This window comes from Rosa rugosa, chromosome 6, assembly GCF_958449725.1.
Source record: "Rosa rugosa chromosome 6, drRosRugo1.1, whole genome shotgun sequence".
NCBI classification, from domain to species: domain Eukaryota; kingdom Viridiplantae; phylum Streptophyta; class Magnoliopsida; order Rosales; family Rosaceae; genus Rosa; species Rosa rugosa.
Window position 1 is genome coordinate 8,800,083 of NC_084825.1, and position 23,506 is coordinate 8,823,588.

General features: G+C 40.6%; 1 long non-coding RNA gene across 1 annotated transcript; it reads right to left on the reverse strand.

The window, feature by feature from the left end:
* Positions 1-18,695: 18,695 nt before the first annotated feature.
* LOC133718504 (uncharacterized) lies at positions 18,696-22,749 on the reverse strand. Its single transcript, XR_009850332.1, has 3 exons — positions 20,389-22,749; positions 20,238-20,306; positions 18,696-19,546 (listed from the first exon to the last, which is right to left on the reverse strand). It is a non-coding gene; the product is annotated as an uncharacterized LOC133718504 (long non-coding RNA).
* Positions 22,750-23,506: the final 757 nt, after the last annotated feature.

The window sequence follows — 23,506 nt, forward strand, 5'->3', positions numbered from 1 at the left end:
AAATGTAAGTGGAATGTCGTAAGTTCGACTCATACAAAACTAGTTGTTGATATAATAAAAAAATAAAATATCATGTCACCCTTCCACATCATCAACAATATGAATTACCAAACCCTTTATTTTAATTATAGTATACTTTGTATTATTACAATAGGTTGACAAGTCAGGGCTCATTAAGTCGAAAGGATCTGGATCAGCTATATAATTTTCGGACATTGGCAACTTGCTAGTTTAATTTATTGCATAACCGTTTGAATCTGGAGAGTAGCTAGTTAAAGTCTTACAATATGGTTTCGTTCTAGTAGAAATAAAGTGAACCCCATGAAAAGAGTTGGTGTGTTGGCTCTTTACTGGCACCATCCATCACATTTGAGTTGCACGCCATTAGTTTCCCCCAGTTTACCCTTACACTACTAGCTATTTGGCCTATCGGCACAACCACTTTTTTGTGCCTATTGAGTCTATTTTGGGGACAAATGACTGTGGCTATTCGCCTTTAGCCACAAAAAACATGTTTGACACTAAATGTACCAACTCTAAATTGGTTTTCTACCAATGGACCACCACCTAAGCTGGCCATCACACTTGAGGCACTTCCCTTGAAAGTCCAATATCTCCCTCTCTTCATTATCTCTTCTCACATTGAACAGTATGCATTGTTTACTTTTGACCAAAAAATATAAATATATCTTTCCTGCTTTTCATGATAGCGACAAGGAACCTTTCTTCTTGATTCGTTCTTGGCATCTCCAATATCTCCCTCTCTTCATTATCTCTTCTCACATTGAACAGTATGCATTGTTTACTTTTGACCAAAAAATATATATATATCTTTTCTGCTTTTCATGATAGTGACAAGGAACCTTTCTTCTTGATTTGTTCTTGGCGTCTCTAATTGATCATATAATTTTGTTTTGGGGAAATTTATTATAGACCCAATTCCTATAAAATCTAGTGGAAAAAACTCACCTATTTTTTTTTTTTCATTCTACACCCAATTATGCCAATTAGGATAAAATATTGCCTTTCTTTTTTTCTAGAAATTACACATATTGCCACTATTTAAATCTGATAAACATAAGTCAACTAGCAAGATTAACGTTCTCTTTAAATACCTTAATTGTAGATTTTAAATACCTTATTGTAGATTTTTTTTATTGGTCACATTATTCCAGCAGTTTTCCTTCTACTCACCATCATTATGGCTAGAATTATGGAGTTTTTCTTTATACATTTCTTTTTAATTCAATTTTTTACAGATTTAAATGATTGTAGGATATAAATTTTTTTTGACCTAGCAGAGCTCTGCTAGGGTTTACTTTCTAGCCTTCTAGAAAGCAAGAAATCTGCAGCCATGGATATGGATGTGCTTAGTTGGAATTGTAGAGGGATCTGCAACGATAGTACAACAAGGGCCTTGAAGGATCTCATCTCTCAAAATCGTCCTCAAATAGTTTTCCTTTGTGAAACCAAAATCAGTTTGTTATCTGATTTTAATGCCCTTCGTGCTGCGTTGGGTTTTCCTCATGCTTCTGAAGTATTGAGTAATGGTCTATCTGGTGGTTTGGGGATGTTTTGGACTGATGATGTTCAGGCAACGATCGGGACAGTGTCTGCGCATCATATGGATCTCTTTGTAGATTGCGGTGTTGGAAACCCTCGTTGGAGATTGACGGGGTTTTATGGCTATCCTTGTACAGGTGACCGAGATCGATCTTAGCAATTGTTGAAGGATATGAGTGACCTTGATTCCTTGCCATGGGTTGTCATTGGGGATTTCAATGAAATCCTCAATAGTAGTGAGAAGATAGAGGGTCTGGTTCGAGTAGAACAACAAATGCGTGGATTCCGTGATGCCCTAGGTTATGGAGACTTACTTGATCTAGGGTTTCAGGGACCTCAATCCACTTGGTGGAATTCAGAAACACAGCTTCGCTTAGATAGAGCAGTCTGCACGCTGACTTGGTGTGATGTTTATGGCCATGCTTGATTGCGACATCTCCCACCAAACGATTTTGACCATGTTCCAATCTTATTACATGCAAGTACTGCGCCTTTGACTACGAAGAAGTTTCGTCACCGTTTCAAGTTCGAGGCTTATTGGTTACAGAATCTTGAATGTGATGCAGTAGTGAATACAGCTTGGTCTAGGGATGTTACATGTTCTCTTATGTACCAGGTTACACAAAAGATCAGTTATACTAGACTGGAGTTAGACAAATGGCAGAAAAGAGCCTTCAAAGGTAGACAGATGCAGATGCTTGGAGTTAGGGCAAGGTTAGAAGAGCTTCTTGATGTCCATTTAACTGAAGAAGTGGTTGTGGAGAAGCGGCAGCTGATGGGAACCTTACAGCAACTACTCTCGCAAGAGGAGAGCTTTTGGAAGCAGCGTTCAAAAGTGCAATGGTTAAAAGAGGGGGACCGTAACACTAGATATTTTCACTGGAAAACGGCTAATAGGAGAAGGAAAAATACACTTCGTGGTTTATATAATGAGGATGGAGAATGGTGTGATGATGATGAGGGACTAGAGAAAGTAGTTACCTCTTATTTCTCTACAATGTTTACTGCTTCAGACATTGATTTTGGGGCAATGAGTACTACTTTGGAGGCGATACAGCCTTGTGTATCTCAAGCAATGAACGAGCAGTTGTGTGCATCATATTCGCAAGATGAGGTAAAGTGTGCATTGTTCCAAATGTATCAAACTAAATCACAAGGACCGGATGAGATGCCTCCTCTTTTTTTTCAACATTCTTGGGTTAACATTGGTGGTGATATTATTGAGGTTGTGCAAAGCTTTCTGCAAGCTGGTCAACTTTTGAGGGAGATCAATTTTACTCATATATGTCTAATTCCAAAGGTGGACAATCCAGAACATATGTCTGATTTGAGACCTATTGCATTGTGTAATGTAATTTACAAGATTTGTTCGAAAGTAATTGCTAATAGTTTGAAATTGATATTACCATCTGTGATATCACCTTTTCAAAGTGCATTTGTGCCTGGGAGATTGATCACAGATAACATCTTAGTGGCCAATGAAGTGGCTCATTTTGTGCATAATAAACGAGACGGCAGTGAGGGTTATATGGCTCTCAAGTTGGATCTTAGTAAAGCTTATGATAGGATGGAATGGAGTTTTCTCAGGAAGGTTATGGAACGATTTGGTTTTTCTTCCAGTCTGATCGAGATGGTGATGCAATGTGTCAGCTCTGTAAGATATTCTTTCCTACTATGTGACAAACCTCGGGGATATGTTACACCTAGTAGAGGATTGAGACAGGGTGACCCTTTGTCACCTTATCTGTTTCTTATTGGAGCAGAAGGGTTTTCTGCTTTGCTTCAACAAAAACAGGAGTTAGGGTTTTTGCCCGGAATTGAGGTATGCTTTAATGCTCCCGCTGTAAATCATCTATTATTTGCAGATGATAGCATGCTTTATGCTAATGCTTCTCTTGAAGATTGTTATCATATTCAAGAGGTTATTGAGACATATGGCAGGGCTTCTGGTCAATTAGTTAATTTTGATAAGAGTTCTGTTGTGTTTAGTAAAAGTGTCTCGGAATTTATGAGGGAAGAAATTGCTAGCCTCTTGAGGGTGGAGGTAGTGGAGTCTCATGAGAAGTATTTGGGCTTATCAATTTATGTTGGGAGGCAGAAAACTTCTACTTTTCAATATATCAAGGACAACTTGGCTAAGAAGTTAGCTAATTAGCAAGGGAAAATGTTAAGTGGAGCAGGGAAGGACATCCTCATTCGGGTGGTTGCTCAAGCGTTGCCTACATATGCTGTCACGCCCATGATTTTTAACACAAATAAAAATCGATATATAATCCCATAATTATACACGCGTGATCGTTCAACCATCAATACCAAGTACTTGGAAACTTTTTTCCCTTTAAACCACATACATATTGATGCCTTGAACCCACTATGTCAATATTGTCCCGCCCACAGAGTCATATATTACATAAGCTTACGAATTAAATTGTCAACAACAAAATAAAACATAAATGCTCCTCAGAGCTTACTACAACGGAAGTCCAAAATAACGGTAAAGTCAAAAAAATGGATTCCTACCGTAAAGCTGCAAAGGCGCTATCTCAGCTTCAGCCCCGATTATCCTACCCTGCAGGATTAACCCCTACACCGTTTGAATGGTGCACCGGGTTGCCACACAACAAACCCGGTAAGCTTTTGCAAGCTCGTATGAGTAACTCAAAATAGTCAACACAACTCACACCAGAAATAAGGAAAACAACTCACGCTTTGATCCCTTAAAACACGAATAAAGGAGAATAACCCACCCTTAATTTCCTTTCAAATCGAAATAAAAGAAAGCAACTTACACCTTGGTTTCTTTTAAAACAAAACATAGAAAGCAACACACTCCTTGGTTTCTATCAAATATAACATAGAAAAGAACTCACACCTTGAATTCTATCAATCGTACTATAGAAAGTAACTCACACCTTGATTTCTATCAAATATAACATAGAAAACAACTCACACCTTGAATTCTATCAATCGTACCACAGAAAGCAACTCACACCTTGACTTCTATCTATCAAATATAACATAGAAAAGAACTCACACCTTGAATTCTATCAATCGTACCATAGAAAGCAACTCACACCATGATTTCTATCAAATCGTTAATAAGGAAAACAACTTGCACCTTGTCCCCTTAAAAACCGTTAATAAGGAAGAAAGTCACACCTTGTTCCCTAAAAACACGTAATCTCAGGAGTTAGATATAACCAATTCCCGTTACCCCATGAATCACAATTGTGGCAGACAAACTAGAGCTCTAACTGAAAACGTAACCACTCGTTCGGAAAAAGACGTGATTACTTGATATTCTGCCCAAGGTCATAGACCTTCATTCCTCAAACTTTTCAGTCCCTTGGAATAAAACATTAAAGGAGTCGCACTTGATCCAAAATGTTACACAAATCTCAACGCTTTTCAAAACAAATTGAATCAACAATTCCACAATCATTTGTTTTCCGAAAAGCCACAACACAAAATAATAAAAAGCATCATTCATGCATATTGTTTTCATAAATCAACAAAATCCACCAACCCATATATATTTCACATAAATATATATATACGTAGTCATCCGCTCATGAATGCCTGCTAATACCAACTATAGTTTGCAGTTAAATAAATAACTCTTGAAACGATAAAGGTAATTCCGCTCATAAATGAACCTTGTGAGATTACTCACATAGAAATTCCCGCTGCGTTTTCACACCACTAGACTACTTACAGAACGCTCTCTGTCAAGCACCTAAGAAAATACAGCCTTGATTCAGTCAATGAAACACAAGAAATAACGTTCGAAACCCTAAATCGAACTAAAATTCCCAAAGTGACGCCAATTGAGCTGAAACCACATCCGAGACCACCCAATGTCTCCAGAATACTTCTACGATCAATATGTCCAAACCACAAGTCGATCAGACGCTCGGATCCTCACGGATCGAATAAATCAACCGGTATAAAACCGTAAAAATCCTAACAAATTCATATTGTACTTACATAGGCATTTGCAAGCATAATTAGCTATAATGAGCCACGCTCATGCTACCGCCAGCGGTACCAACTCCCACAAAAGATGTGACCTACGGAAACACAGCCAGGCGAGCTTCCGCCTGAGCCCCTGCTCACCCCCAGATCACCACTGACGTACCGCCACGCGCCACGCCAAGACAGTGGCAGAAGTTCCAGAAAGCTGGGGACTGAAGCACATCAGTCCCACATCAAAAACATGGAGAAGCTCAGCTCTTTCCTCACCTATAAAAGGTTCTCTCTTCTCTCTTCATTAATTACGCATTCAATACTTACCTATTGTTACTTTGTCAACATAAATACATTAATTAACTTAGGCATCAGAGAGTTGAAGACCGCCCAGCGCGCTCTCCCTCTGACGCCCTCTGTATTTTACTTGACAGGTAGCGGAAGCTCTAAGAACACCACAAGTAGTGGTCCGCCCATCGGACCAGCGTTAACGAAGGTTTAGCTATCACTGAACTTTTAGACATTAACATTGACGCCGTCTGTGGGAACCTTAAACAAAAGGCCATCCCACCACATCCACCATGACTAACGGTAGCGGGGGAAACACGGAGGAGCAGGCGGATCAACCCGCCAACCCCCACCCCACCAACCCAGCGACTAACGTTAACCCAGCGGTTAATGTTAATCGTGCACTGTTCAGCACACCGACCAACCCCAACATGGAACCCCAACCCAAACAACAGCGGAGGCTCAACCGAGCGGTAGCTGCCCACCGGTGCAGGACATCACCGCTATGTATGAGCTGGCACTGGCGGACCTTCACAAAGCAAATAGAGAGCGCGAACAGGAGCGCAGAGAAAAGGCCGAGGCCCAAAAGCAGGTGGCCACGCTGATGTCAAAATTTGACGAGTTGAAGAGGGCGCTGGAGGCAAACGCCAACCCGGTGCAAAGAGAGCAATCGCGGAGCACCAGACGCAGTCAACCCAACACCGGCGGAATGGTACTCGGACCAATCATACAGATGCAGGTACCGTTGAACCCGCCAGAGCTACGGGGAATGGGACCACTTCCTCCGCCCCAGCTAATGTTGGAGCAGGAGGCGGAGTCTCAACCATTCACCAGCCGCTCAACAGTCAGGGCTAGAACGGAAGGTAATCCCCCGCTCCCAAGCGGGAGCTGGTTCAGCGGAACCTCCAGGAGGGGCCTGCTGGTGACACGACCGCCCTAATCCTGGAGCGGATGCAACAACTAGAGCAAATGCTAATCTGAGAGGAGCCAGGCGCCCCAGCGCCAATTCCTAATCCACTCTTTACGTCCAGGTCGGGCCCATTCACCGTCAGGATCCTGCATGCCATCCGCCCAACACACGCAAAGACCCCAAAGATGTCACATTACGGCGGCATGACTGACCCTTTTGTCCATATGGACACCTTCAAGAAAGTCACCAATAACAAGGGATTCGATGACGCTACCCTCTGCCACTTATTCAGTGAAACATTGGATGGCGAGGCAATGAGTTGGTTCTTTGAGTGCCCGCCCAGTTCCATTGACTCATTCCACGCATTATCAAATGCTTTTCTATCTCGGTTCATCCTGTTGGCTGCCGTACACCACAACACAGCTCAACTATTCAACCTCAAGCAGGGAGCGGAGGAAACATTGAAGGCGTTTGTTACCAGATAGCGAGCGGCAACATCCCAGTGCCGCGATCTTGATAAGACAATGGCGCTGGCAGCCTTTAAACAGGGACTCCTCAAGGGGCCATTTCTCTATCACCTCAATTACAATCATCCAAATGCCGCTTACGACCAGATGATGAGCGAGGCTGTCATTCATGCACAGGCGGAGTTCATTACATATGGAGAAACCCCCCCACCACCACCAACACTTATAAAATCCACCCAACCCTCCGCCAGCCATCAGGAAACCGCTAACAAAACCTCCGCTACATCGCCAACTGATAAGAAGAGAGAGTGGCAACAAAGCTCCCACCAGAGCAAGTGGCAGAAGGACCAGCATTACAATAAGGGCAACCGCTCATCTCATGGGGATAACCGTAATAAACCGACGAAATCCTCCCAGCGGTATGCAGTTTTTACAGTCCTCACAGCCTCGTATGAAGAAATATACGACCAATGCAAGGACCAGATTCCGCCACCACCCCCAAGAAAGTACCCAAGGGTGGGTAAACCGCGAAATACTGGCAAGTGGTGCAAGTACCACGAGGACAGCGGTCACAACACCAACAACTGCAATGCGCTCAAAACCGCTATTGAGACTTTGTACCGTGTTGACGAGGTTACGCTCGGTGTAAGTTGCATGAGTGCCATGAAGGCAAGCGTTTGTAATTCGTGAACGATGAATACGCGAACGCTTGTGTTTGCTTGGTTTTCGCTCGTATTAATGGAACGTGAAAAGAATTCGATTTGTTGCAAACGACAAATGGTAGATGAATTCAATATTCCATTAATGTGTACTATGTTGAGGAGACGTGAGTGTGAAGCTTGGGATTACCTGGAAGGCAAGAGCGTTAAAGCTCGAGGTTGCCACGAAGGCGTGAGCGTGAAGCTCGGGGATGCCGCGAAGGCGTGAGCGTGAAAGCTCGGGGATGCCACGAAGGCGTGAGCGTTAGAGCTCATGAGCGGGAAGCTCGAATGTGATGCCCTGAGGCGTAAACGTAACCGTTGCTAATTATGCTGGGTTGTATGTACAAGTCCCCGAAGTCCCCAGTCAATGAGGGTTTTCTTGCGGCGTTGATACCAAAGCGTAGCTCTGTGCCGTATTACGAGCATAATTAGTGCAAGTGAGTCGTCCATCTAGAATTGGTAGGAGCAAGCGCTTATGCCCTTTCAGGTGGGCCCCTGCTAGGCCCTCCAAGGAGTCCCCCACTCCTGGCTGTAGACCTCCGTATGGTCGGGAAATTGTTTGATGAGGGGAGCTGCGTATAAGCAGTGAGTGTTAGGTAGCGAACCTAATCTTTGATACCCAAGCGTCGGGGGTTAACTGCCGGATCAATGGTTGCCGTGGGCTACGTTAACCGGTCCCTTTACTCTTTCCCGGAGGAGAAAAGCTTGACTGCAATGCCGCGCAGCGGTCATCGTCATTATCAGGCGTTGCCTTACCGCTTGGCGGTTGGTCGTGGAGTCTAGACCCGTTTGGGTCTCTTTCCCGTGGGGAGTGTTTGACAAAGTATGGTGCCCAGAGGCTGGACCATATGTTTACATATAGAGTATATGTAAAGTTTGTAATTGTATGAACAATGACAAATAAGTATAGCAAGTAATAATATATGGATCTTATGGCCATGTGACATGCATATTAGATAATTGCAAGTGTGATGGGTGTCCATATAAAATTTTGGGAGTAGCTTCCGATGAAAGCTATGAAGCATTGTGAACCTAGAACTTAACTAAAGCATGTTGGATGTGTTTGAGCGAGTTAGGTTGTGTTCGAGCAAGTTGGGTGTAGTTGAGTGGGTAGGCGTTGTGCGAGCATGCGGGGCGTGGCCCAAGCAAGTCGTGGCCATGCTCGATACCCAAGCGAGTCGTAACCCAAACAAGTCGTTATCCAAGCATGTTTAATTAAGTCATAAGTGTCACAAGCTTTTAGATGTGGCATAATTTGTTTAAGTGAGTGACACATGTTTATTTAATTGAATTACAATTAAATAGAAGCATGGAATATGTGTATAGCATGTACTTGTAATGAAGTTGCTAATAACATTTTGCATTTTGTAAACATGCATAAGGATCATTGAGACCGGTATGTGAAGCATAGCATATCTAGCATGTAATGCCTAGAAGGCGTTTGCCGAATCTACAAAATTTTGTAGGCATGCTTAAAAGTTATAAAAGCATGGCATTGTCATGGCACTAGCTCTAATTGAAAGAGCGTAAAGAAAGGAAGATACAGTTATTTATCTTATGCCGATTTGGAGTGAGTTGAAGTTGGAGTTGGAATTGATATAAGTACCCCAAATCATGTTGGAGTTGTCCAAGCATGACGCTCCATTGCTTTGGTGGATAAAGTGCTCCGATAATGTATATCAACTCGTAGTTGAGGTATCATTTGCAAGTAGTTGAATGCTCGGTAGAAATAGTTGAATTTCCTTGAAACAAAATAGATGATTAATATGTGTATTTGTAAAATCAACATCAATAATTTGCATATGTACTTTGATAAAATTGTAAGTAAAGTGTATAAGCAAATGTAGTGTTTGATGACAAATAACATGTATGTATGTATATATATATATATATATATATATATTTTGAATGTCGAATTTGCGGGGAACATACAAACTCTCATTATGTGTGATGACAATTGAAACATGGTAGTAATGGTACAAATGCGTCATTTATATGTGAGTGTACTAATCATATGGCATAAGTAAGATAACCATTTGATATATATAGATGATTAGATACATAGCGGCAATTTGTATGCTTGCTTTGATATGTAATTTAAGTAGCTGAATATGCTATTTTTTCCACAAGTTAATGTGTGAATTAGTAGCTCCAAGTATAAAATAATATGTTGAGACCAAGGCCAAAAGTTTCATTAACGTGATAGTGGGAGCACAATCCATTCAACTATCACCCTGCTAGCTAGTGGTTTAAAAGCTAATGAAGATAGGCTGAACACAATTGGTATTGATAGCTAGCCTCACAGTCTGTGATCAAGTAAAGATGGAGCATGCATTCTTTATATGACTTTGAGGCATGCATAAAACGTACTTGGTAGTATACATAAGACATAAATAGATGATTATATATCTACTTATGTAGTACTGTGGGCAACATGCAATGATAGGATTATAGGAAGCCTATGTGTTACCACAAGAATAGGACAAGCTCGGTGTCCTTGCCATATGAAGATCTCTTGCATGTCATTGAATAAATGTGCAGAGCACATGCAACAATATCATTGATGAAAATGTAGTTGTGCATGGAACTATGATCTAGTGTGTTCTTGATACGTGGTATTATATCACAGCAAACTAGTGATATCAAATGCATGATATTGTTGCATGGATTGAGCACAGTGCATGAGATATAATTGACTAGAGTCATGTTCCCCTGGTCAGCTGCTGACCAGGGGAACATCTCTGTAATGGTGAGTCATCAAGTAAAATTGCGATGCGCTGGGTGTGGGTGACCACAGAATTATGTGCAACAATATAAATTAATATGGGTAAATTAGGAGGTAGCCAGCAAGCTAGTTTAGCATTTGTTTCTTTAGGACTTAAGTGGCAGCTTGTGATTTAGCTAAAAAGGCTGCAGATGCATTGCTCGACAGCGGTGCGTGTCTCTGTCAATTAACTAAACGTGATGGCGCATGTGGCCAACAGTCGTAGCATTGCTATGAATATATATACAATGCTGCAATGAATATGTGTGGAGTACGTGTGCGTAGACATGCTCTTAGTGAGTACGAAGATATGCTTAGCTTGTCAGTGCTCGTATCAGTTGGGAGAAAGTAGGGGTCGTCAACGGGCCGGGCCGGGCCGGGCCTTGCTATATTTTTAAATAATTGCGGGCCGGGCCGGGCCGGGCTTTATTAAAAATCAAAGGATCCAAGCCCGTCCATATAAAGCGGGCCTTGCGGGCTTTTTCGGGCCGGGCCGGGCTTAGCCTTGCGGGCTTTTTTGGGCCGGGCCTTGCGGGCTTTATTTATAAATAAATATTTAAAGACACAAGTATTTTTTTTTTTTAATCAAGCTTTGGAAATTCAATGGATAATGATCAAATACAACCAAAGATAACAATCTATATAACTATATTGTACCAAAAAAAATCTATATTTATATATAGATACTAATTTGTTGATAAATAAATTTTTAAAGACACTAATTTTTTATAAATCTATATTTATACATCATACACTCCAAAGAGCTACATATAGCAATTCAAAGAAAATGAGAAACCGACCGTTGGATGAGTTTATTACAATAAATTATGAGTGTGGTAAAAAATTTAGCCAATTTAACCATATTTTTGAATCCGATCGGATTGGTCAACCGTAGTCACTTATATGTTTTATTGGTTGACCGATGCCGTGACAACTGCGAAACGTGCTTATTTTTTCACATCACGTTTATATATATTCCATCAATGGATGTGCGTGGATATAAGATAAAAAAAATTAATTTTAATTACAAACACATTGGTCTATACCAATTTTATTCCTATAGTTGTATGACTTATACATTGCATTTAAATTGTTTAGGTTCATTCTAAAGCAACCATGAAGTAGAAAATGAATTCGGAGAAACCAACCGCTCGATTGAGAGATTGTAATGTTTTATGGTGGTTGTAGAAAATTCAGCCAATTTGGTTCTCGTTTCGAATTCGATCAACTAGGTCAAACGTAGTTACTCTTATAAACCTATATTTATATATCATACACTCCAAAGAGCAACCCCTATCAATTCAAAGAAAATGGAAAAACAGACCGTTGGATGAGTTTATTACAATAAATTATGAGTGTGGTAAAAAATTTAGCCAATTTCACCATATTTTCGAATCCGATCGGATTGGTCAACCGTAGTCACTTATATGTTTTATTGGTTGACCGATGCCGTGACAACCGCGAAACGTGCTTATTTTTTCACATCACGTTTGTATATATTCCATCAATGGATGTGCGTGGACATAAGATAAAAAAAATTAATTTTAATTACAAACACATTGGTCTATACCAATTTTATTCCTAAAGTTGTATGACTTATACATTGCATTTAAATTGTTTAGGTTCATTCTAAAGCAACCATGAAGTAGAAAATGAATTTGGAGAAACCAACCGCTCGATGGAGAGATTGTAATGTTTTATGGTGATTGTAGAAAATCCAGCCAATTTGGTTATCGTTTCGAATTCGATCAACTAGATCAAACGTAGTTACTCATATAAATCTATATTTATATATCATACACTCCAAAGAGCAACCCCTATCAATTCAAAGAAAATGGAAAAACCGACCGTTGGATGAGTTTATTACAATAAATTATGAGTGTGGTAAAAAATTTAGCCAATTTCACCATATTTTCGAATCCGATCGGATTGGTCAACCGTAGTCACTTATATGTTTTATTGGTTGACCGATGCCGTGACAACTGCGAAACGTGCTTATTTTTTCACATCACGTTTATATATATTCCATCAATGGATGTGCGTGGATATAAGATAAAAAAAATTAATTTTAATTACAAACACATTGGTCTATACCAATTTTATTCCTATAGTTGTATGACTTATACATTGCATTTAAATTGTTTAGGTTCATTCTAAAGCAACCATGAAGTAGAAAATGAATTCGGAGAAACCAACCGCTCGATTGAGAGATTGTAATGTTTTATGGTGGTTGTAGAAAATTCAGCCAATTTGGTTCTCGTTTCGAATTCGATCAACTAGGTCAAACGTAGTTACTCTTATAAACCTATATTTATATATCATACACTCCAAAGAGCAACCCCTATCAATTCAAAGAAAATGGAAAAACCGACCGTTGGATGAGTTTATTACAATAAATTATGAGTGTGGTAAAAAATTTAGCCAATTTCACCATATTTTCGAATCCGATCGGATTGGTCAACCGATATGTAGAATATATATATGCACATATTTTATATAAGAACTTCCCCACACACACACACACACACACACACACACACACACACACATATATATATATATATATATATATATCTCTCTCTATACACACACTCATATAGATATATATATATATATATATATATATATATATATGTGTGTGTGTGTGTGTGTGTGTGTATTTATATATATGTATATATAGACACATATAGATATATATTTGTGTGTGTGTTTATATAGATATATATATAGTCATATAGATATCTATATGTGTCTATATATACATATATATAAACACACACACATATATGATATATTGATATATATATATATATATATATATATATATATATATATATATATATATATCTATATGACTATATATATATATATATATATATATATATATAAACACACACACAAATATATATCTATATGTGTCTATATATATATATATATATATATATATATATATATATATATATATATATTTATAAACACACACACACATATAGATATATCTACATATATAACACACACACACACATACATATATATATATATATATATAAACACACACACACATACATACATATATATATATATAATATTTTGCGGGCTTTTACGGGCCGGGCCTAGAGGGCTTTTACGGGCCGGGCCTAGCGGGCTTTTGGCGGGCCGGGCCTATGGGCCGGGCCGGGTTTTTGCGGGCTTTTTTGCGGGCCTCCATCGGCCCACCAAGGCGGGCTTTTGCGGGTTTTTTGACGGGCCGGGCCGGGCCAAAAGCCCTGCGGGCCGGCGGGCCTCCATCGGCCCACTTGATCCGCGGGCTTTTTGATGAGGCCTAGGAGAAAGTGATAAAGAGGAACTTAGCTTGCATATTTTGTTTCAACCGAAGTGAATGACCAATGAAGCTCTGTTCAAACCAATTACTGGGAGCTGTTGGCGGAGCCTGGGCCAGTGGTAGCGGAGCTTTTGGCCAGCGGTAGTGGCTAGCGGAGGATACTCGGCGGATGATTGCTAGCGGTTGACTGCCAACGGAGGATGGCCAGCGGAGTTGGTCCAGCGGAGGTACTGCATAGCGGTTGGCAAGTGATCGAGATTAGGCCTCTTGGCCGCGGTTACCTTCGCTAAACTGACCCGCTAAGGAGGCTCTGTTGCTTACGGTGTGCCCAAAGAGGATTTCTGGGTGTCCAAGTTTGAGTGGCACCCAATGAGGGCAGTTTGGCTCGTTGAATTTGCTGCTCAGAGCAAAATATGTTATTCTCTTTAGAATGCCTTCTGAGTTGGAAGAGGAAAGTTGTGGACAAGTGGGTGTCCAAAGAAAATGTCAGGGTGTGAAGAGAAGATCTTGGTCTGAAGTGTTGTTGTTGGCGGAGTGCTATGAGTGGCGGAGCGAGGATTTTGAAAACATAAATTTTTTAAAATAAAGTTTATATCAATTACATAAGTAAATGTACTCGACCAGATTTCATATTTGGAAATCGTCCATATTAGTTATTAGTCTTATCTTCTATACTACTAGTATAGAAGATAAGACTAAGTAAAAGCATCTTTCTCAATATATAAAATCAAGCATATATTTTTTTATAGGAGAACTATATTTTTATACATGAATGAAGAAAATAGGTGCAGTGCCAAAAAAAAAAAAAACAAACAGCTATGATCGATAATACACAAAAAAAGGACCCCTATTAAATAGACATATATAGACATAATTACCAATATTATATTATATTATATTTTAACATCATTAGACAATTGCAGAACTTAGTGAGCACTACAAACCCCCAGTTATATTTTTTTTTAAAGAATGGAAGCCCTTAGTATTAATGAACGGGACGAAGCTGAAGTATAAGTGTAATAGTATATTAATTAGTCTGCATGTTAAGTAGGAAGTATATATGTTTAATTAATAGGGGAAATGCTCATTTACCTAATTTTAGCTTAAAATTTGCTCACTTGCTGTACTAACTGTTTTTTAACTCTGTTTACCCAAAACACTCTAAAGGGATTATCTCCCTAATATCCAATTAATTCTTTTTTATTAATTTTTTGGACTTTTTTGCCCTCTCCTTCAATCTCTCTCTCTCTCTCTCTCTCTCTCTCTCTCTCTCCAGACGACGTCGGATCTCTCTCTCCCTCCCTCCATCCCTCCAGCAGGTCGCCCACGACGCCGGCTCTCGCCATCGCCGCGCCGAAACTCGTCGTCGTGCTCTCCGTGGCCAGGCTCGACGCTAAGCCGACGGTCCTCGTCGCTGAGAAGCTCGGCGAGGCCAGGTTTGACCTTCTGAAGGAATCGGCGACCGCCAGTAGAATCGGGTACGTCTTCGATTTGCTTCTGTCTCTCTCGCTGGCAACTGATCATCACGGAAATCGCAACTTGATTGTATCTCCAGTCCCGGGCTGCAACCGGAGTCGTTGCAATCGGAGTCAAATCAGTGTGAAGGCAAATGGTCAACCGGAATTGTTGCAAAATGACTGGAATTGTGGGCAAAATCGTCAACCGGAGTCGAGATTATTGGGGAAAATAATCTTCCTATTGGGGGGCAATAATGTGTCTTAATTGTTGTAAAGTCTCTATAATTGTGTTCAGTGATATTTTCCTTTGTGTTTAAAGACTGCTTCTACTGTGTTTTGGTATTTCTGATATATTATTGGGGGGCAATAATCTGTTTATTGCGGGGCAATAATATATTTGTTTTGTTTTTTTTTTGGAGGAATATGGTTGATCCTTTTGTTGTTAGGTGCATTTATTCTTGTTAAGAGGCCACCCGGGAGGCCTAGGGTGAAGCGGTTCAAGTGAAGTGGAGAGTGTGAAAAAAAGGCAATTCGTTGTGGACTTAAATTCACCAAGTATTGAATTTGAATACCTGTACTTTTGTAAACTAATTTAAAACCAAACTGAGTTACTTCTGACCATCTATAAAAAAATTATTGGGGGGCAATAAACTTTTTATGACCCCCCAATAAACCTAATTATTTTGGTTAATGAATCTAGCAGCATTTTGTTGAAATGACCTGTAATAAATGAACCACAGTTAAGACATTATTGCGGGGCAATAATCTGTCTATTGCCTCCCAATAGACCACCCCAAAAATCACCAGTTTCTATCATTGACAGATTATTGTACTTTAATAAACTCAAAACAACATAAGACTTATCAAAACTCTAATTTCAGTGATTAATTAACCACAGTTAAGAAATTATTGGGGGGCAATAATCTGTCTATTGCCCCCCAATAGACTACAGTTTTGACGTCGTCCGAGACCTGCAAGGAGATGAGCTTCGGAGCCCAGACCCGATTCCGGCGTAGAGCTTCGGAGTTTCCGGACATCTGACAAACAAAACCGGCGAAGCCCAGACCCGATTCAGGCGTGGAGCTTCGGAGCTTCCCGGACATCTGACGAACAAAACCAGCGAAGCCCAGACCCGATTCCGGCTTGGAGAGCTTCCCGGAAATCTGACGAACAAAACCGGCGAAGCCCAGAGGGGTTGGGATCGTGGAGTTGGATGGCGTCATCCTCTGGTGGTCTGACGGTGGGACAGAGCGGCGGCGGTGGAGGTCGACATCGACGGTGGAGTGGTGGGCGTGGTGGCTTAGAGAGAGAGAAAGAAAGAGAGCCTGAGACGAGGTTAGAGAAAGAGAGAGAGAGAGAGAGAAATAGATGAGGGGGAGGAGAGAGAGATATGAGTGTAATTTGTTAATTAAAATGAGGGCAATACTGTCAAACACTGTTAGATTGGGTAAATGGGGTTAAAAAACTGTTGGTGGAGTAAGTGGGCAATTTTTGGCCAAAAATTAGGTAAGTGATCACGGCCCCTAATTAATATAATATATATATATATATATATATATATATATATATATATATATATATATAGGTTAAAGAGTTGACTGGGGCACGGGACCCACTAGGACTCTTAGTGGCTCCGCTTCTAAGTGTTATCCTCCCTAGTTACTAAAGCTGGCGCTGGCCGAGATGGTCGCTGGCCTTGCTAGAAGTGGGCTTTGGGTGTCGGCGTTCGCTACCGCTACCGCTGGGAGTCGCTGACGTTGGCCTCGTTAGGCGCTGGTGCGCGCTGGGCCACTGACCGCTAGTACCGCTGGAGCTGGGTTAGAGTCAATAGCGGTAAATTTTTTTTTTTTTTTTGGCACGCTAACGCAGATCAAGCTTGGTGATGGGTGGTTGGCGGAAGTTGCTGCCTGGCTTGCTGGAGGTGCAAGGCTTGGCCGTGTCTTGCTTGGCGGAAGTTTACGTTGTGCACTAGGCCTTGATACCGCTGGCAGTTATCACGCTAGCCCCGCTGGTGCTAGCAGTTGTTGCTGCTGATGTTAGCGGTGCTGTGAATTGACGCTCAGCGCAAGGATGAGAGCGTAAAGGGAAGAACGGTGCCTTGCCGCTTGTCGAATGTCGTGTTGGTGAAAAAAAAAGATAGAGGCAAATGGGTGTCCAGAGAAAATTGGCACCTAAAATAATTTTTTTTTTTTTTTTTTACCGCTGGCATGATGTTGTCGTAAGAGGCCAATGTGCCACTTGATGTTGACAACGTTGGTGTAAGGCTAGGCTAGGCGCCCAAGTTGCTTAGTTTTTTTTTTTTTTTTGGCGTTGACCAACCTTGACCGGGGTTGACCAGGTGTTGACCAGCCTTATGGGCGTTGACCGAGCCGGATGGGCATTGACCTGCCCTATGGGCGTTGATCGAGCGTTAACTTGACGCTAGCGGGCCAAAGTTCATGGTACGTGACGAAGCTTTTGTGTTGGCTTCCCACAGATGGCGCCAATGTTAACGTTAGAACTGAAGGCTCTAGTTAGCTTTAGAGAGAGAGAGAGAGAGTAAGAGAGAGAAAGAGGGACACGCAATGTATAGTGGTTCGTCTCTCAGCTTAGCGGGAAACTACGTCCACTTAAAATGTTTAACTATGTGTTTGGGCCTTGCGGCCTAAAGGGATTACAAGAGATGTAATGGGATGGATGTTTAAGTGGGAGGAGGGGTCCCTTTTATAGGTAAGGGAACCCCTCTCCTTTTGTTGAAACCAAAGAAAAAATTATTATCAATTATATCGGTCCAGTTTTAAAGCCCAGCTTACTTGGCTTAGGAGTACTTGGTGAGTAGACTCCCTATCATATGAAGACTCCACGCTGACAAAGCAAATGAAGCGGCAAAAGAAAAAGGGTGATCAGCTATCATACAATTCAAAATTTTGTTATCCAACCAAACTTCAATTATCAATCTTGAAAGATAATGATAGGATGGAAACGTGAAACATGCATGCAGATTACCATTTGAAATTCAAATTGAAATTGACTGGTCAATATATACACATGCTTTGGAGATTAACGGATCAACATGGTTTACAAACACTCAAATTCAAATATGAGTTCAAACCTTATCCGATCAACATCGACTTTGATGTATAAATTAAACAGACCACGACGAGGCAGAAGGGGCTGGAGGGAGGAGAGAAATACAAAAGAGAGAAAACGCAGGAGCAGAGAAAGAAGAGGAAGGGAAGAAGAGAAGAATAATTCGAAGCTAAGAAAAGACCACGAGAAGCTACAAACATAGAGCAGTGGGTATAATTTCTTCTATATGCTGTCAATTATCATTTTCACTCAAGTGTTCTCTTTGTTCTACATTATATGATTACAGAAAGCTAAATAGGTGATCATGTAAGACTATGAACACTCCAAACAAGAAGCTGATGGCCTATCCTCTCTCCAAAAGTCCCTCGTTGCTGTCATCCTCACAAATCTCACCAACGGCTTCCGGGCAAGACACAAAGTCGACATCAAGCCCTCATTCACAGCCGTGGTGTCACTCCATGCTGCACTTGCTTTCGATGCCTATACTGCGGTGCGTCCTGCGTATAGGTGGCGGAAGCAAGCTTCAAGATCAAGGGGGTTCACCATGCTTGTTTTTGATGCCTGTATCGCGGTGCGTCCTGCATATGGGTGGCAAAAATAAGTATGTCAAGTGAACGCCTCGGGGTTACCAGTTCACACCGAGTACGGTTCTGCAAAGTTCCCGAGTTCACAACAGTAGGGAAGCTGCTCCAAGATGATCCCCGTGTAGAGTTTCAGCCCCAAGTTATCCACTTGCATCAAAGTCATCATCAAAATGCTGCCTTGAAAGTGAAGTGGCCATCTCTCTATAAAAGGGTGCCTACCTCCAGCCACAAGCCTGCAAAGCGCTCGGTTCGACTCACCCTCGATCACTAAACTGCAGCCACGAAATACAAGAGAGATGGGAGTCGTCTGGTTCCTGTTACTTGGCACAAGATAGTGGCAGCAATGTTTATTAACTCCTAGAAAAGATGTGGTCAAGCTGCAACGTCTTCCTTCAAAATTATGTTTGTTGCAATGGTTTGAACACCGCCTGCAATGCTTTTCTTCAAAATTGTGTCTGCAAGATGGAAAAGCAATCTCATGATCAGCAAGAAAGGAAAATGAAGTCCTTGCTTTTGGTTTCATGGTCACGGCTACGCAAAAAGAGAAATGGAAGCTTATTCCACTTATTTGCAGCAGAGCAGAAGCTTCAAAATATGCATAATTGAGGCAGCTAGGCTGCAAATCTCTTTGAGAACAAGCCAAAAATAAAAGATCAAGAGGCATGCGGCAATTGCATCTAATTAAAGAAGCAGAGGTCACTTCTCAAGGAGCCACGAGGCTTGGCGGTGGAGATATGTCTAAAATATGCAGATAGCTTCACACATATGTTTGTCAGAGTCAAATATAATTGAACACATTTGCTGCAAGTCAGAGCAACATAAATAATGGTTTGTTAGATATGCTGCTAGCTTGAAACAAAGAAGACAAAATAGTGGCCATGTAAAAGTGTTAAATTCTTTTCTTTTGTTTGACGGTGGAAAGCTGATCATGACTCATCTATAATTAAAGTATGCTGCAGCCTTGTCTATAAATGAGAGTTAAAGACAAGAGAAACCAAGATGCAAACATGCATAAAGTAACAAGCTTTGCAATCAAACGGTGGCATCACTAAATCATGAATCGGTGGTGCACTTAAATAAAGTATAAATTGCGGTAGCAGTGCCACACTTAACAATCTCAATTGGGTCGAAAGGATGTTTTCTCACCAGTTCTGGTTTCGACACCAATAGCTCTGACAGATGCGTTTCGCGAACAGGGGTAAGAAATCAAGGCCTCTGATGAGAAGAAAACAAGAAACATTGATTAGCATAAATGCTTCCAACTATGGGGAAAAAGAAGAAGAAGGTGAATTGGTACCTGATTTGGTGCGCGAAAGAGAACGAATGGGGAATCTAGGCACTTGAGCCAACCCATTTATATGGACTTCAGCGATATGACTCCCTCTCCAGATCGAATTAAAATAGTTAATCCTCATCTTGAAATTGATCTCTATCTGATGATTACGCCAAAGAGGTCTCACAGAGGATCTGAAGCTTATCGAATGGAGATGACGTCTTCCTTTTGGGATAAGAACCTTGAAGACGTGAGCTGGGCTCAATAGGGCTGTATTAATGGGTGTCCAAATCAGTTTATGCATTGCAAATCACTCGTATACAAGTTTTGGAGCTCTGCAAAGCCCATCTCAAGTCACAGAGCCCAACCTCAGAAGCTCAACACAACGGGTGTCTAAATCAATTCACCTCAGAAGTTCGGGCCCGATTAATTTGCAGCCCAAAGGCCATTCCAAATTTCAAGGCCCGCTGCAAACCTCAGTACATTGGGTCCCCAGATCAAATCAACGGACGCTCCATTAAAATCGGGTGTCCACAAAAAAATGTGTTCTCTCGACGAGTTCGAAATACATACCCGTTGAGTAAAATTGGATATGAACTACAGTGGTTTGATCCCTTCACAGGGTATGTAGGCAGTCTAGCGACCCACTAGATGCAACCACAACTCCAAACAGAATCCCTGACTCCACCAGTCAAATTCGACCAGTCCCAAATGAATCACTGACTCCAGTCAAATTCTCCCAACACCAAAAAATCAAATCATTCCAAAATCACACAAAATTCAAAGGCTCTAAACCTTTCAAATCTCCCAAACACAAATCCAAAATAAATGGGTCATCTACCCATTTAAATCTCAAATGCCGAAACTACATGTGGTTTGATCCCGCAAAGGGTATGTAGGCAATCTAGAACCAAACTTATCTAGATGCAACCGCGTCCTAAACACAAAACCGAATCCCTGGTCCACTTCAACCAAATTCGTCCCAAACACTACTCTCATTCCAAAATCAAAGCCCTCCAATGAGTCATTCACTCATTGAAACTCTTGAACTACGAGTGGCTTGATCCCCCTCCAAGGGTACGTAGGCAACCCATTCAAATATCCGGGTGCAGCCGCAAAAACAAACAAACACACATCCCATCAATTGGTTTCTTCATAAATGGAATCAAAGGGTGTTTCCCTGTAACAAGGGATTGTAATTAAGAGACACATTCTGTCTTGAATGGGTCGAACCCAAAATAATAAAAACTCTATTCACTAAATGAATACGAGTGAAATTATGTTGGGTGACATTTTCGCTCACTGTGTGCAATTTTCTCTCAACACCTTTACACTTTCTTAGATGTGGGATGCAAAACCACTATTCTAGTCTTAGAAATCATGTTTGTGAAGGTAACTTGGCAAGGCCGGGAAGGTTGATTCCCGGCGACATCTTGGCCGCTTCCGACTACCACGGGGTAGGTTGTATGTCGGGCTACAGTACGCATGTCGTGGTTGGGCCCCACCATGGCTTGTGGGCCCACAAAGAGGGTGTTACTTATGTTTGGTGATGTAGTAAATCCTCCATAATAATGGAGGTATGTACAGTGTTCTAGAGAGAAAAACCATGGAGGATGTACCTTATGCTAGATTAGTTGGAAGTCTCATGTATGCACAGGTTTGTACTAGGCCAGATATAAGTTTTGCTGTCAATATGATGTCCAGATATAAATCAAATGTTGGACATGAACATTGGGTTGCTGGAAAGAAAGTTTTGAGATATTTGAAATCTACCAGAGATCACCATGCTGGTATAGAAAAGGATTGAAGATCAAGAATTGAAAGTGGAATGTTATACAGATGCTTCATATAACATTCATCAGACATGTGGAAAATATGGGAGTTTTAGGCAGTATTGACGGTTAGTTATGTATTTCACTAAGTTACTAGTATGTATTGCAACTATTTAGTAATGCATTGTTATTAATCATCTCAGTCATTATCAAGTTCATTCATATAATTTTGAATGAAATTGTTTTATTCAAATAAAGTACTGCATAATTTAGCGTGTATATACATTCAGACGTTGCTGATTTCACATCAGCAAATATGCAGTTTGAATAACTCCATCAAGATCACCAATGCTTGTGAAAGTCGATTACTACATAATAAGCATGATCACACTTGAGGTAATACATGTAATTTTGATTACTATGATGTGATTATAAAAGACTGGCAACTTGCTAATTTGTCATTCTCTTCTATGATTCAGCTTAGTAAATCTTAATTGACAGGGTTTTGTAAAACAGATAGTATTTTTGAATTCAAGTGCACAATCAAGAAATAGGTTATTTACATGGTATATATCATATAATATCTAGTTCAGTGGGAGATTGTGAGATCATACCTATTGCACAACAATAGATATGAACTAGCTATTATATTTTGTATGCATCAGTTAATGTAAATAAACTGTTTTGAATTCAAATCTAAATACATTAACCAATATATATAAACTTATTAAGTAATCAAATTTAGTTTATATCTTAGAATATCTGTTAAAGAATTTGAAATTCAAATGTGTGGTTATCTAGACAAATCTATTAGGAAGTTATTTTGACAGTTCTTTGATGGAAGGAACTACTATGTAACTGCTGTGTTGAACAGCTTTATAAATAAAGTGGAATTTGTATTTGATCCCTGCTAGAACATAAAAAACGCTGTCATTGAGTTTGTCCCATCAAGCAATAAGGAGAGATACGGTGTGTATCTAGGAGAAAATCAGATAAATAACGGCAGCAGATCACCAATGGATAACGACTGCAGAACACCAATGGATAACGGCAGCAATCCACCAAGTTAGTTTTATGATTTTATTTCATAACATTGATCTAACATTTGAGATAGTATACTTGAGTTATAAGTTTATGTTTCATATTGATTCTAACATGCAGGCCCCTATATGTTGTCACATGTGAATTGCCCAAGAATGGACATTCCCTTTTGTCTAGTTGCATCAGCTTTTTGAATTCCTATTTTTCTCTTAATTTGATTCCCAGCAGAAAGAGACTAAGAGAGATTTGGGCCCTGGGCCAGAGCCGGGCCTGGGAGAGTGGATCCTCGCCTTGAAATTTGAGGATGGCTCTCTAGTACTCATTTTGAA